The sequence below is a fragment of the Phyllobates terribilis genome, unplaced genomic scaffold, assembly GCF_046119375.1.
Source record: "Phyllobates terribilis strain yellow unplaced genomic scaffold, ASM4611937v1 Scaffold_376__1_contigs__length_1858288, whole genome shotgun sequence".
Lineage (NCBI taxonomy): Eukaryota > Metazoa > Chordata > Amphibia > Anura > Dendrobatidae > Phyllobates > Phyllobates terribilis.
Window position 1 is genome coordinate 1,694,936 of NW_027363136.1, and position 13,598 is coordinate 1,708,533.

The 13,598-nt window shown below is 45.6% G+C and overlaps 7 non-coding genes across 7 annotated transcripts; all 7 read right to left on the reverse strand.

Moving 5' to 3' along the window:
* Nucleotides 1-5,236: 5,236 nt before the first annotated feature.
* On the reverse strand, nucleotides 5,237-5,426 carry LOC141223423 (U2 spliceosomal RNA). Its single transcript, XR_012291050.1, has one exon. It is a non-coding gene; the product is annotated as a U2 spliceosomal RNA (small nuclear RNA).
* A 1,115-nt stretch (nucleotides 5,427-6,541) lies between these two features.
* On the reverse strand, nucleotides 6,542-6,732 carry LOC141223314 (U2 spliceosomal RNA). Its single transcript, XR_012290944.1, has one exon. It is a non-coding gene; the product is annotated as a U2 spliceosomal RNA (small nuclear RNA).
* Nucleotides 6,733-7,847: 1,115 nt separating this feature from the next.
* Nucleotides 7,848-8,038, reverse strand: LOC141223403 (U2 spliceosomal RNA). Its single transcript, XR_012291031.1, has one exon. It is a non-coding gene; the product is annotated as a U2 spliceosomal RNA (small nuclear RNA).
* Nucleotides 8,039-9,153: 1,115 nt separating this feature from the next.
* On the reverse strand, nucleotides 9,154-9,344 carry LOC141223315 (U2 spliceosomal RNA). Its single transcript, XR_012290945.1, has one exon. It is a non-coding gene; the product is annotated as a U2 spliceosomal RNA (small nuclear RNA).
* Nucleotides 9,345-10,459: 1,115 nt separating this feature from the next.
* Nucleotides 10,460-10,650, reverse strand: LOC141223429 (U2 spliceosomal RNA). The gene has a single exon (XR_012291056.1). It is a non-coding gene; the product is annotated as a U2 spliceosomal RNA (small nuclear RNA).
* A 1,115-nt stretch (nucleotides 10,651-11,765) lies between these two features.
* Nucleotides 11,766-11,956, reverse strand: LOC141223316 (U2 spliceosomal RNA). Its single transcript, XR_012290946.1, has one exon. It is a non-coding gene; the product is annotated as a U2 spliceosomal RNA (small nuclear RNA).
* Nucleotides 11,957-13,074: 1,118 nt separating this feature from the next.
* LOC141223317 (U2 spliceosomal RNA) lies at nucleotides 13,075-13,265 on the reverse strand. The gene has a single exon (XR_012290947.1). It is a non-coding gene; the product is annotated as a U2 spliceosomal RNA (small nuclear RNA).
* Nucleotides 13,266-13,598: the final 333 nt, after the last annotated feature.

A 13,598-nucleotide genomic window follows, 5' to 3' on the forward strand; every position in this document is an offset into this window, starting at 1 on the left:
GAGTTCCATAAAAACATAAAGATCATCCTAGTCATTTTTTTAATTAAAACATCAGAGGGGGGGTACACCATAGCTATATACAGTATGAGGGGTAACAACACTGATTTTATAATTAAAATTTTCCCCTCCATTGTTAGGGACCTCAAACCCCAAAATGATATTTTCTTTGACATTTTTTCTATGACATTCTCCCAGCTTTGAGTTCCCACATTCTCCTCGTTAAAAACAACTCCAAGAATTTTTACATTGTCTCGTTTTATAGTGAGCTGCGGGAGTTGGGCGGTGTCCCAGGATCCCAAAGTCAGACATTCAGATTTATTTAAATTAAGTTTCAAACCGGATGCCTGGGAAAAAAATTCAATGCGCAACACCGCCCTCCGGAGGGAAGCAGGGTCCACGCACACAACCGTCACGTCATCCATGTAGCCAAAGACTCTCACATCACTGCCACCTCCGCCAGGAACAGGAACCCCTCTAATCACTTTGTCTTTTCTTATTGCGCTCAGCAGGGGCTCCATGGCGCAGATGAACAGGATGGGCGACAAGGGGCATCCCTGCTTCACTCCGGACTCAAGGGGAACTCCATCTGTTAAAAAGCCATTAAGAGAAATTTGACTAAAACAATTTTTATATAAAATCTTAATACAATTTAAAAGCATATTAGGGATACCCATTCTTTTTAAAACTCTAAAAAGAAATCTATGAGAGACTCTATCGAAAGCTTTTTCAAAATCTAGGGCTAAAAGAGCTACATTTTGACCCCGGTCTCTGGAATACCAAATTACATCCCTTAATACGTTTAAAACCTCTGAAATACTTCTGCCTGGTACACTACATACCTGCTCAGGCCGGATCAGTTTGGCAATGACACTCCTGAGCCGGTCAGCAACCACCTTAGCAAGTACCTTGTAATCAACATTTAGGAGAGTTATGGGTCTCCAATTCGCTAGAGCACTGCGATCACCTTTTTTATATATCAAAGACACCACTCCTCTCCTCCACGAAAATGGCAACTGTTCAGAAATATAAACTTCTTTAAAAAGCATAAAAAGGTCCTCTTTTAAAATGTCCCAAAAAGTAAGGTAAAATTCTACAGGTAGTCCGTCACACCCAGGTGCTTTACCCTTAGAGAAACTTTTAAAAACATAAAATAATTCCTCTAAAACAATATCGCGTTCTAAAAACTCCTGGTCTGTAAAATTTAACTTAAAATCGAGATCATTAAGAGCATCAGATAAAAAGGACTCATCTATACACTTTTTACTAAAAAGATGCTTATAAAAGTTAAAAGTAGCATTCAACATTCCCTGCATAGATGTTTCACCCTCTAGATTTGTGATCACTTCTCTTTTATCCATGACTTTTTTGAAGAAGAAGCGAGAGCACTTCTCCCCCTCCTCCAAGTGCTGCACTCTAGAGTTAAAAATAATCTCTTTCCCCTTTGTGTCTATGCAGTTCTGGATTTCAGTTTTTAGGCTAGCAATATCATCTCCCACCTCCACCCCTAGCTCTTTGAATTTAAAAAGTGTTTGCAGTTTGGTGTTAAGATCACTAAAACATCTTTTTTTCTCTCTAGCTTTACGTCTCCCTGCTTTTATAAAAAACATTCTGACTTTTTTTTTCAAATTTTCCCACCAGGTTACCATAGGGGCATCAGAAGGTTTTTGTCGCCGCCAGGCTTGATAGGCTTTAAAAAAGTCTTGTCGAATCAGAGGGTCCTCCAGCAGGTAAGTACTTAGACGCCAGAGGCCCCTGTTGACCCTCTGTTCATCCCGGTATTCTAGGTGCACCTCCAAGCCCTTATGGTCAGAAAATATATTTGATGTTAAAACACATTTTACAGGGTTAAAATCATCTGATAGGAAAATAAAATCGATCCTGGAAGACACCCCTCTTCCGGACCACGTATAACCAGGGTCCGTCGGCAGAAGTGACCTCCACGCATCGCATAATTTAAAATCAGTTATAAAATCTTTCAATAGATGACATGACTTATCCAATTTGCGTAAAGGGTCACCCCCCGCTCGTTGTTCACTAGCACAAAGATAATTAAAATCACCCCCTACGATCAGGGGAGATGACCCAGTACAGTATAATGGCAATATCCCAAATAAATTAATTCTCTCTTGCTTATCAGGGGAAGCATAAACATTCATTACACGTAGGGTAAAACCATTAAATTTAAAATGCACTAAAACCACTCTGCCTGGTACTATTTCTGTGACAGTATTTATAGTAATATTTCTCCCACGACAGAGGAAGCCCACCCCCGCTGACTTGTTGTCATTGGAGCCAGACCAGATGGAGGGCCCCAGTCTCCAATCTGTCTTGATGTCATTATAATTTAGTGCATGTTGTATCCCGCATTCCTGTAATAAACATATGTCAAAGTCAGTGGTTTCTAAGTACTTAAATAGAGCAGCCCTACGAACTGGGCTCTTTAATGACCTCACATTCAGTGAGACAAGTCTTAATGTGGGCATTCATAGGTCAGGGTGGTGGATCTTCCATGAGGACACCTGACTCAAAGCCCTGTATGTCAAATTGCTCCAGGACATCCGGGCTAGAGGACCCAAACGACTCGATATTCTGTGAGCCGGCGGTTGCCCCCTCGTAGGTCACGGTTCCCAGCCACATTCCAGGAGACGCTGGGGCTTCGACATTCCGTCTCTTTTTCGGGGCAGACTCCACTAGGTCACTGGTGCAGTCCTCCTCTTCCTCCACCTCCTCCAGGGGGAGAGACTGGTCCATCAGGATAAGATTACCAACACAGATTCCCTGATGTTCGCCACCTAGAAGCAAAGCCCCCTCATCTGGCTGGCTAATCGCCCTGGAAGATCCTGAGGCCATCGCTGCGTGGTCCCCTGTAGCCAACCGCACAGGGGCACCACCCTCCAGCCCAACAGGATCGGTATCGGGAACCATCGACACGGAGGATACCCTCCCAGAAGGAGGACCCCTCCGCTCCGGTCCATGCGAGGTCCGCCCATCGTTAAGGGACTTCGATGCAGGGGCCGCCCCAGAGGGGCCTCCGGCTCCCTGCTCCATCCCAGCCTTCTCGCCCTTCGAACCGCCCTCCGACGCCGGCCCGCCAGTGAAGACCGGCGGGCGCATCGGCTCAGCTGCAGAAGATGCAGCTTCTGCGTAGGTCCTGGTCCTGGTCCTGTTGGGGCATCCACGGAACATGTGCCCCGCCTCACCACAAAGATTGCATTTCCTCCCAGCGGGACAGTCCTTCATTAAATGTCCGTAACAGCTGCAATTATTGCAGCGGTCTACTTTCCTGCCCGTGCAGGACGTTTGGGTATGACCCATTTGTCCACAGTTCCTGCAACATACCGGCATTCCAGGGTAAAATAAGTAGCCTCTGCTCTTACCGATCACAAATGTTGAGGGAGGGTGTAGCATTCCTCCCACTCCGCTTGGGTCCCTCTTTAGACGGGCCATGTACCTCCTCTTGCCGCACCAGAAGCCTACCGCGTTCTTCACAGTGCCCAGGTATCTCAGATCATCACAATAACGGATAAGGTAGGTCGAGATGTCTGCAGCTTCCACAAAGGGGTTCGGGAAATGCACCACGATAGGGATCTCGTCATAGGCATACAAGAGACAAAAGGTTAGTCCATCCAATTCATCTAAGTAGTTTTTCTCATTTACCTTTTGTACGAGTTGGTGACAGCATCCCTGGCTCTTGAAGGTGATGGTGTAAGTCCCCTTGTACTCATTGTCCTGGAAGCAGAATATGTCTTCCCGCCGAAACTCCAGAACTCCAAGCAGAATCCTATGGCAGATGTAGTCCAAGTTCTTCTCCGTCCTCAATCCTGCTCCAACTTCAATCCTCACGGTGTTCCGCATCCGGGCATCACCCGATGAATATGTGAGCGTTGCCGGCATCCTTCACTCAGGAACGTACCGACTCTTCTCTCTGAAAGGCGCAAGCCTTCATGGGATCCCTTCCCGTTGCTCCCGGACTAATCCTTCCTCCCAATAGCAGCAGGGGGGTTAAGTCCCTCCGAAGAGGAACGATCCCCCCAGGCCGAGAGAAAGGGTACCAAGAGCACCTCACAGGCAAGACCACACAGGTAAACCTGATAGATCGTGCCAAAAGGCCGAGAAGCGATAACCAGAATTGGTTTCAAACTACGGAGCCACCCAAGGATCCTGAAAAGTCCATTTGTGGAGATGAGCTCCTGGACTCCCGTTAAGAAGACATGTTGTCAACCTCTAGATCCCTTACATGCCTGCACTTTTCGGCTTGCTGCTGCTGCAATCCACGCGTTTTAGATCTGCATAACTCCACCTCTTTAAACACAGCACCTTCACCCCCTGCTGTTCCCACCCGCCTCAACACCGTTGGAAGGGAGGAGAACCAATTAAGGCGGGGGGTGGGGTGGAACGAGCAGCTGTCTACCCTTAGCAGGAGGGCTCCTGATTACATACCTCTCCTGCTGCTGCTGCTGCTGGCTGTCCAGCAGCAGACTGAAGGTGGCTGCTGCTGTGCACAGGTATATAAAGGCTCAGAGCCTATTATGACACGCGCAGCCAGCGTTCCATTGCCACATTCCATCTACTGCAGGCAGGATACCTGGCTGGCTGAATGTCGCTGAGAAGCTCACAGAGACCGCCATAAGCAACAGTTTAACAGAATGCCACAGACTAATCAACCAAACTTTTTGGGTTGGGTTCTCTTTTATAGTCTGCAGGCATTAAATGAAAGAAGTCAGTGTCCCAGCAGAAGGAGACAACGTTTCAGAAAAGGCATTGTAGCAAACCAAAAAAGAAATTTTAAGCGCAGCAGAGTAACCAGCGCACATACCTGTTAGCTCAGGTGAGTTTAAAAGGCTGCTGTTGATAACAAGGGCATTTGCTAAATAGATGGTGTGTGTGCAACAATATACTGAAAGGTCAATTATATTGTGCAGCTTATCTCACCACCTGTAGTTATTTAGGTGAAAGCTCCAAAATGCTTGCCTAATATGTCTGTTTATCCAAAAGGAAGTAAAAAGGGAGAGCTAGAAAGATAGCATTGCATCACATTACATGGCAATGCAATGCACAGTTGCTGAAGTTGAACCAAAATGAGCTTGTAATCTGGCTTCTGCAACTTTGAACATGAAAAATCCAATGAGGAGAAGAAAAGCAAAGCCAAAGAGTCCATCCCAAAATCCGACAAACAAGCAAAATGAACAAAAAACATTGAATTCAATTCTTTCTGATTTTAGAAACTGCATTAAAGAAGGGGTGCACCGGTCCTGGAGATACTGCAATACCAGGTCAATGCGTGGAGTGGACAGAGCAAGCTCTTTTTCCATCTCCCTGTTCTAAAAATCCATTTAATATATGGTCCCAGATAGGGGACGTATCAGATATTAAACTGATAAGAACAGATACTACACTTGATCTTAGCCAAAAGGCCGAGAAGCGATAACCAGAATTGGTTTCAAACTACGGAGCCACCCAAGGATCCTGAAAAGTCCATTTGTGGAGATGAGCTCCTGGACTCCCGTTAAGAAGACATGTTGTCAACCTCTAGATCCCTTACATGCCTGCACTTTTCGGCTTGCTGCTGCTGCAATCCACGCGTTTTAGATCTGCATAACTCCACCTCTTTAAACACAGCACCTTCACCCCCTGCTGTTCCCACCCGCCTCAACACCGTTGGAAGGGAGGAGAACCAATTAAGGCGGGGGGTGGGGTGGAACGAGCAGCTGTCTACCCTTAGCAGGAGGGCTCCTGATTACATACCTCTCCTGCTGCTGCTGCTGCTGGCTGTCCAGCAGCAGACTGAAGGTGGCTGCTGCTGTGCACAGGTATATAAAGGCTCAGAGCCTATTATGACACGCGCAGCCAGCGTTCCATTGCCACATTCCATCTACTGCAGGCAGGATACCTGGCTGGCTGAATGTCGCTGAGAAGCTCACAGAGACCGCCATAAGCAACAGTTTAACAGAATGCCACAGACTAATCAACCAAACTTTTTGGGTTGGGTTCTCTTTTATAGTCTGCAGGCATTAAATGAAAGAAGTCAGTGTTCCAGCAGAAGGAGACAACGTTTCAGAAAAGGCATTGTAGCAAACCAAAAAAGAAATTTTAAGCGCAGCAGAGTAACCAGCGCACATACCTGTTAGCTCAGGTGAGTTTAAAAGGCTGCTGTTGATAACAAGGGCATTTGCTAAATAGATGGTGTGTGTGCAACAATATACTGAAAGGTCAATTATATTGTGCAGCTTATCTCACCACCTGTAGTTATTTAGGTGAAAGCTCCAAAATGCTTGCCTAATATGTCTGTTTATCCAAAAGGAAGTAAAAAGGGAGAGCTAGAAAGATAGCATTGCATCACATTACATGGCAATGCAATGCACAGTTGCTGAAGTTGAACCAAAATGAGCTTGTAATCTGGCTTCTGCAACTTTGAACATGAGAAATCCAATGAGGAGAAGAAAAGCAAAGCCAAAGAGTCCATCCCAAAATCCGACAAACAAGCAAAATGAACAAAAAACATTGAATTCAATTCTTTCTGATTTTAGAAACTGCATTAAAGAAGGGGTGCACCGGTCCTGGAGATACTGCAATACCAGGTCAATGCGTGGAGTGGACAGAGCAAGCTCTTTTTCCATCTCCCTGTTCTAAAAATCCATTTAATATATGGTCCCCAGATAGGGGACGTATCAGATATTAAACTGATAAGAACAGATACTACACTTGATCTTAGCCAAAAGGCCGAGAAGCGATAACCAGAATTGGTTTCAAACTACGGAGCCACCCAAGGATCCTGAAAAGTCCATTTGTGGAGATGAGCTCCTGGACTCCCGTTAAGAAGACATGTTGTCAACCTCTAGATCCCTTACATGCCTGCACTTTTCGGCTTGCTGCTGCTGCAATCCACGCGTTTTAGATCTGCATAACTCCACCTCTTTAAACACAGCACCTTCACCCCCTGCTGTTCCCACCCGCCTCAACACCGTTGGAAGGGAGGAGAACCAATTAAGGCGGGGGGTGGGGTGGAACGAGCAGCTGTCTACCCTTAGCAGGAGGGCTCCTGATTACATACCTCTCCTGCTGCTGCTGCTGCTGGCTGTCCAGCAGCAGACTGAAGGTGGCTGCTGCTGTGCACAGGTATATAAAGGCTCAGAGCCTATTATGACACGCGCAGCCAGCGTTCCATTGCCACATTCCATCTACTGCAGGCAGGATACCTGGCTGGCTGAATGTCGCTGAGAAGCTCACAGAGACCGCCATAAGCAACAGTTTAACAGAATGCCACAGACTAATCAACCAAACTTTTTGGGTTGGGTTCTCTTTTATAGTCTGCAGGCATTAAATGAAAGAAGTCAGTGTCCCAGCAGAAGGAGACAACGTTTCAGAAAAGGCATTGTAGCAAACCAAAAAAGAAATTTTAAGCGCAGCAGAGTAACCAGCGCACATACCTGTTAGCTCAGGTGAGTTTAAAAGGCTGCTGTTGATAACAAGGGCATTTGCTAAATAGATGGTGTGTGTGCAACAATATACTGAAAGGTCAATTATATTGTGCAGCTTATCTCACCACCTGTAGTTATTTAGGTGAAAGCTCCAAAATGCTTGGCTAATATGTCTGTTTATCCAAAAGGAAGTAAAAAGGGAGAGCTAGAAAGATAGCATTGCATCACATTACATGGCAATGCAATGCACAGTTGCTGAAGTTGAACCAAAATGAGCTTGTAATCTGGCTTCTGCAACTTTGAACATGAAAAATCCAATGAGGAGAAGAAAAGCAAAGCCAAAGAGTCCATCCCAAAATCCGACAAACAAGCAAAATGAACAAAAAACATTGAATTCAATTCTTTCTGATTTTAGAAACTGCATTAAAGAAGGGGTGCACCGGTCCTGGAGATACTGCAATACCAGGTCAATGCGTGGAGTGGACAGAGCAAGCTCTTTTTCCATCTCCCTGTTCTAAAAATCCATTTAATATATGGTCCCCAGATAGGGGACGTATCAGATATTAAACTGATAAGAACAGATACTGCACTTGATCTTAGCCAAAAGGCCGAGAAGCGATAACCAGAATTGGTTTCACACTACGGAGCCACCCAAGGATCCTGAAAAGTCCATTTGTGGAGATGAGCTCCTGGACTCCCGTTAAGAAGACATGTTGTCAACCTCTAGATCCCTTACATGCCTGCACTTTTCGGCTTGCTGCTGCTGCAATCCACGCGTTTTAGATCTGCATAACTCCACCTCTTTAAACACAGCACCTTCACCCCCTGCTGTTCCCACCCGCCTCAACACCGTTGGAAGGGAGGAGAACCAATTAAGGCGGGGGGTGGGGTGGAACGAGCAGCTGTCTACCCTTAGCAGGAGGGCTCCTGATTACATACCTCTCCTGCTGCTGCTGCTGCTGGCTGTCCAGCAGCAGACTGAAGGTGGCTGCTGCTGTGCACAGGTATATAAAGGCTCAGAGCCTATTATGACACGCGCAGCCAGCGTTCCATTGCCACATTCCATCTACTGCAGGCAGGATACCTGGCTGGCTGAATGTCGCTGAGAAGCTCACAGAGACCGCCATAAGCAACAGTTTAACAGAATGCCACAGACTAATCAACCAAACTTTTTGGGTTGGGTTCTCTTTTATAGTCTGCAGGCATTAAATGAAAGAAGTCAGTGTTCCAGCAGAAGGAGACAACGTTTCAGAAAAGGCATTGTAGCAAACCAAAAAAGAAATTTTAAGCGCAGCAGAGTAACCAGCGCACATACCTGTTAGCTCAGGTGAGTTTAAAAGGCTGCTGTTGATAACAAGGGCATTTGCTAAATAGATGGTGTGTGTGCAACAATATACTGAAAGGTCAATTATATTGTGCAGCTTATCTCACCACCTGTAGTTATTTAGGTGAAAGCTCCAAAATGCTTGCCTAATATGTCTGTTTATCCAAAAGGAAGTAAAAAGGGAGAGCTAGAAAGATAGCATTGCATCACATTACATGGCAATGCAATGCACAGTTGCTGAAGTTGAACCAAAATGAGCTTGTAATCTGGCTTCTGCAACTTTGAACATGAAAAATCCAATGAGGAGAAGAAAAGCAAAGCCAAAGAGTCCATCCCAAAATCCGACAAACAAGCAAAATGAACAAAAAACATTGAATTCAATTCTTTCTGATTTTAGAAACTGCATTAAAGAAGGGGTGCACCGGTCCTGGAGATACTGCAATACCAGGTCAATGCGTGGAGTGGACAGAGCAAGCTCTTTTTCCATCTCCCTGTTCTAAAAATCCATTTAATATATGGTCCCCAGATAGGGGACGTATCAGATATTAAACTGATAAGAACAGATACTACACTTGATCTTAGCCAAAAGGCCGAGAAGCGATAACCAGAATTGGTTTCAAACTACGGAGCCACCCAAGGATCCTGAAAAGTCCATTTGTGGAGATGAGCTCCTGGACTCCCGTTAAGAAGACATGTTGTCAACCTCTAGATCCCTTACATGCCTGCACTTTTCGGCTTGCTGCTGCTGCAATCCACGCGTTTTAGATCTGCATAACTCCACCTCTTTAAACACAGCACCTTCACCCCCTGCTGTTCCCACCCGCCTCAACACCGTTGGAAGGGAGGAGAACCAATTAAGGCGGGGGGTGGGGTGGAACGAGCAGCTGTCTACCCTTAGCAAGAGGGCTCCTGATTACATACCTCTCCTGCTACTGCTGCTGCTGGCTGTCCAGCAGCAGACTGAAGGTGGCTGCTGCTGTGCACAGGTATATAAAGGCTCAGAGCCTATTATGACACGCGCAGCCAGCGTTCCATTGCCACATTCCATCTACTGCAGGCAGGATACCTGGCTGGCTGAATGTCGCTGAGAAGCTCACAGAGACCGCCATAAGCAACAGTTTAACAAAATGCCACAGACTAATCAACCAAACTTTTTGGGTTGGGTTCTCTTTTATAGTCTGCAGGCATTAAATGAAAGAAGTCAGTGTTCCAGCAGAAGGAGACAACGTTTCAGAAAAGGCATTGTAGCAAACCAAAAAAGAAATTTTAAGCGCAGCAGAGTAACCAGCGCACATACCTGTTAGCTCAGGTGAGTTTAAAAGGCTGCTGTTGATAACAAGGGCATTTGCTAAATAGATGGTGTGTGTGCAACAATATACTGAAAGGTCAATTATATTGTGCAGCTTATCTCACCACCTGTAGTTATTTAGGTGAAAGCTCCAAAATGCTTGCCTAATATGTCTGTTTATCCAAAAGGAAGTAAAAAGGGAGAGCTAGAAAGATAGCATTGCATCACATTACATGGCAATGCAATGCACAGTTGCTGAAGTTGAACCAAAATGAGCTTGTAATCTGGCTTCTGCAACTTTGAACATGAAAAATCCAATGAGGAGAAGAAAAGCAAAGCCAAAGAGTCCATCCCAAAATCCGACAAACAAGCAAAATGAACAAAAAACATTGAATTCAATTCTTTCTGATTTTAGAAACTGCATTAAAGAAGGGGTGCACCGGTCCTGGAGATACTGCAATACCAGGTCAATGCGTGGAGTGGACAGAGCAAGCTCTTTTTCCATCTCCCTGTTCTAAAAATCCATTTAATATATGGTCCCCAGATAGGGGACGTATCAGATATTAAACTGATAAGAACAGAAACTGCACTTGATCTTAGCCAAAAGGCCGAGAAGCGATAACCAGAATTGGTTTCACACTACGGAGCCACCCAAGGATCCTGAAAAGTCCATTTGTGGAGATGAGCTCCTGGACTCCCGTTAAGAAGACATGTTGTCAACCTCTAGATCCCTTACATGCCTGCACTTTTCGGCTTGCTGCTGCTGCAATCCACGCGTTTTAGATCTGCATAACTCCACCTCTTTAAACACAGCACCTTCACCCCCTGCTGTTCCCACCCGCCTCAACACCATTGGAAGGGAGGAGAACCAATTAAGGCGGGGGGTGGGGTGGAACGAGCAGCTGTCTACCCTTAGCAGGAGGGCTCCTGATTACATACCTCTCCTGCTGCTGCTGCTGCTGGCTGTCCAGCAGCAGACTGAAGGTGGCTGCTGCTGTGCACAGGTATATAAAGGCTCAGAGCCTATTATGACACGCGCAGCCAGCGTTCCATTGCCACATTCCATCTACTGCAGGCAGGATACCTGGCTGGCTGAATGTCGCTGAGAAGCTCACAGAGACCGCCATAAGCAACAGTTTAACAGAATGCCACAGACTAATCAACCAAACTTTTTGGGTTGGGTTCTCTTTTATAGTCTGCAGGCATTAAATGAAAGAAGTCAGTGTTCCAGCAGAAGGAGACAACGTTTCAGAAAAGGCATTGTAGCAAACCAAAAAAGAAATTTTAAGCGCAGCAGAGTAACCAGCGCACATACCTGTTAGCTCAGGTGAGTTTAAAAGGCTGCTGTTGATAACAAGGGCATTTGCTAAATAGATGGTGTGTGTGCAACAATATACTGAAAGGTCAATTATATTGTGCAGCTTATCTCACCACCTGTAGTTATTTAGGTGAAAGCTCCAAAATGCTTGCCTAATATGTCTGTTTATCCAAAAGGAAGTAAAAAGGGAGAGCTAGAAAGATAGCATTGCATCACATTACATGGCAATGCAATGCACAGTTGCTGAAGTTGAACCAAAATGAGCTTGTAATCTGGCTTCTGCAACTTTGAACATGAAAAATCCAATGAGGAGAAGAAAAGCAAAGCCAAAGAGTCCATCCCAAAATCCGACAAACAAGCAAAATGAACAAAAAACATTGAATTCAATTCTTTCTGATTTTAGAAACTGCATTAAAGAAGGGGTGCACCGGTCCTGGAGATACTGCAATACCAGGTCAATGCGTGGAGTGGACAGAGCAAGCTCTTTTTCCATCTCCCTGTTCTAAAAATCCATTTAATATATGGTCCCCAGATAGGGGACGTATCAGATATTAAACTGATAAGAACAGATACTACACTTGATCTTAGCCAAAAGGCCGAGAAGCGATAACCAGAATTGGTTTCAAACTACGGAGCCACCCAAGGATCCTGAAAAGTCCATTTGTGGAGATGAGCTCCTGGACTCCCGTTAAGAAGACATGTTGTCAACCTCTAGATCCCTTACATGCCTGCACTTTTCGGCTTGCTGCTGCTGCAATCCACGCGTTTTAGATCTGCATAACTCCACCTCTTTAAACACAGCACCTTCACCCCCTGCTGTTCCCACCCGCCTCAACACCGTTGGAAGGGAGGAGAACCAATTAAGGCGGGGGGTGAGGTGGAACGAGCAGCTGTCTACCCTTAGCAGGAGGGCTCCTGATTACATACCTCTCCTGCTGCTGCTGCTGCTGCTGGCTGTCCAGCAGCAGACTGAAGGTGGCTGCTGCTGTGCACAGGTATATAAAGGCTCAGAGCCTATTATGACACGCGCAGCCAGCGTTCCATTGCCACATTCCATCTACTGCAGGCAGGATACCTGGCTGGCTGAATGTCGCTGAGAAGCTCACAGAGACCGCCATAAGCAACAGTTTAACAGAATGCCACAGACTAATCAACCAAACTTTTTGGGTTGGGTTCTCTTTTATAGTCTGCAGGCATTAAATGAAAGAAGTCAGTGTTCCAGCAGAAGGAGACAACGTTTCAGAAAAGGCATTGTAGCAAACCAAAAAAGAAATTTTAAGCGCAGCAGAGTAACCAGCGCACATACCTGTTAGCTCAGGTGAGTTTAAAAGGCTGCTGTTGATAACAAGGGCATTTGCTAAATAGATGGTGTGTGTGCAACAATATACTGAAAGGTCAATTATATTGTGCAGCTTATCTCACCACCTGTAGTTATTTAGGTGAAAGCTCCAAAATGCTTGCCTAATATGTCTGTTTATCCAAAAGGAAGTAAAAAGGGAGAGCTAGAAAGATAGCATTGCATCACATTACATGGCAATGCAATGCACAGTTGCTGAAGTTGAACCAAAATGAGCTTGTAATCTGGCTTCTGCAACTTTGAACATGAAAAATCCAATGAGGAGAAGAAAAGCAAAGCCAAAGAGTCCATCCCAAAATCCGACAAACAAGCAAAATGAACAAAAAACATTGAATTCAATTCTTTCTGATTTTAGAAACTGCATTAAAGAAGGGGTGCACCGGTCCTGGAGATACTGCAATACCAGGTCAATGCGTGGAGTGGACAGAGCAAGCTCTTTTTCCATCTCCCTGTTCTAAAAATCCATTTAATATATGGTCCCCAGATAGGGGACGTATCAGATATTAAACTGATAAGAACAGATACTACACTTGATCTTAGCCAAAAGGCCGAGAAGCGATAACCAGAATTGGTTTCAAACTACGGAGCCACCCAAGGATCCTGAAAAGTCCATTTGTGGAGATGAGCTCCTGGACTCCCGTTAAGAAGACATGTTGTCAACCTCTAGATCCCTTACATGCCTGCACTTTTCGGCTTGCTGCTGCTGCAATCCACGCGTTTTAGATCTGCATAACTCCACCTCTTTAAACACAGCACCTTCACCCCCTGCTGTTCCCACCCGCCTCAACACCGTTGGAAGGGAGGAGAACCAATTAAGGCGGGGGGTGGGGTGGAACGAGCAGCTGTCTACCCTTAGCAGGAGGGCTCCTGATTACATACTGCTGCTGCTGCTG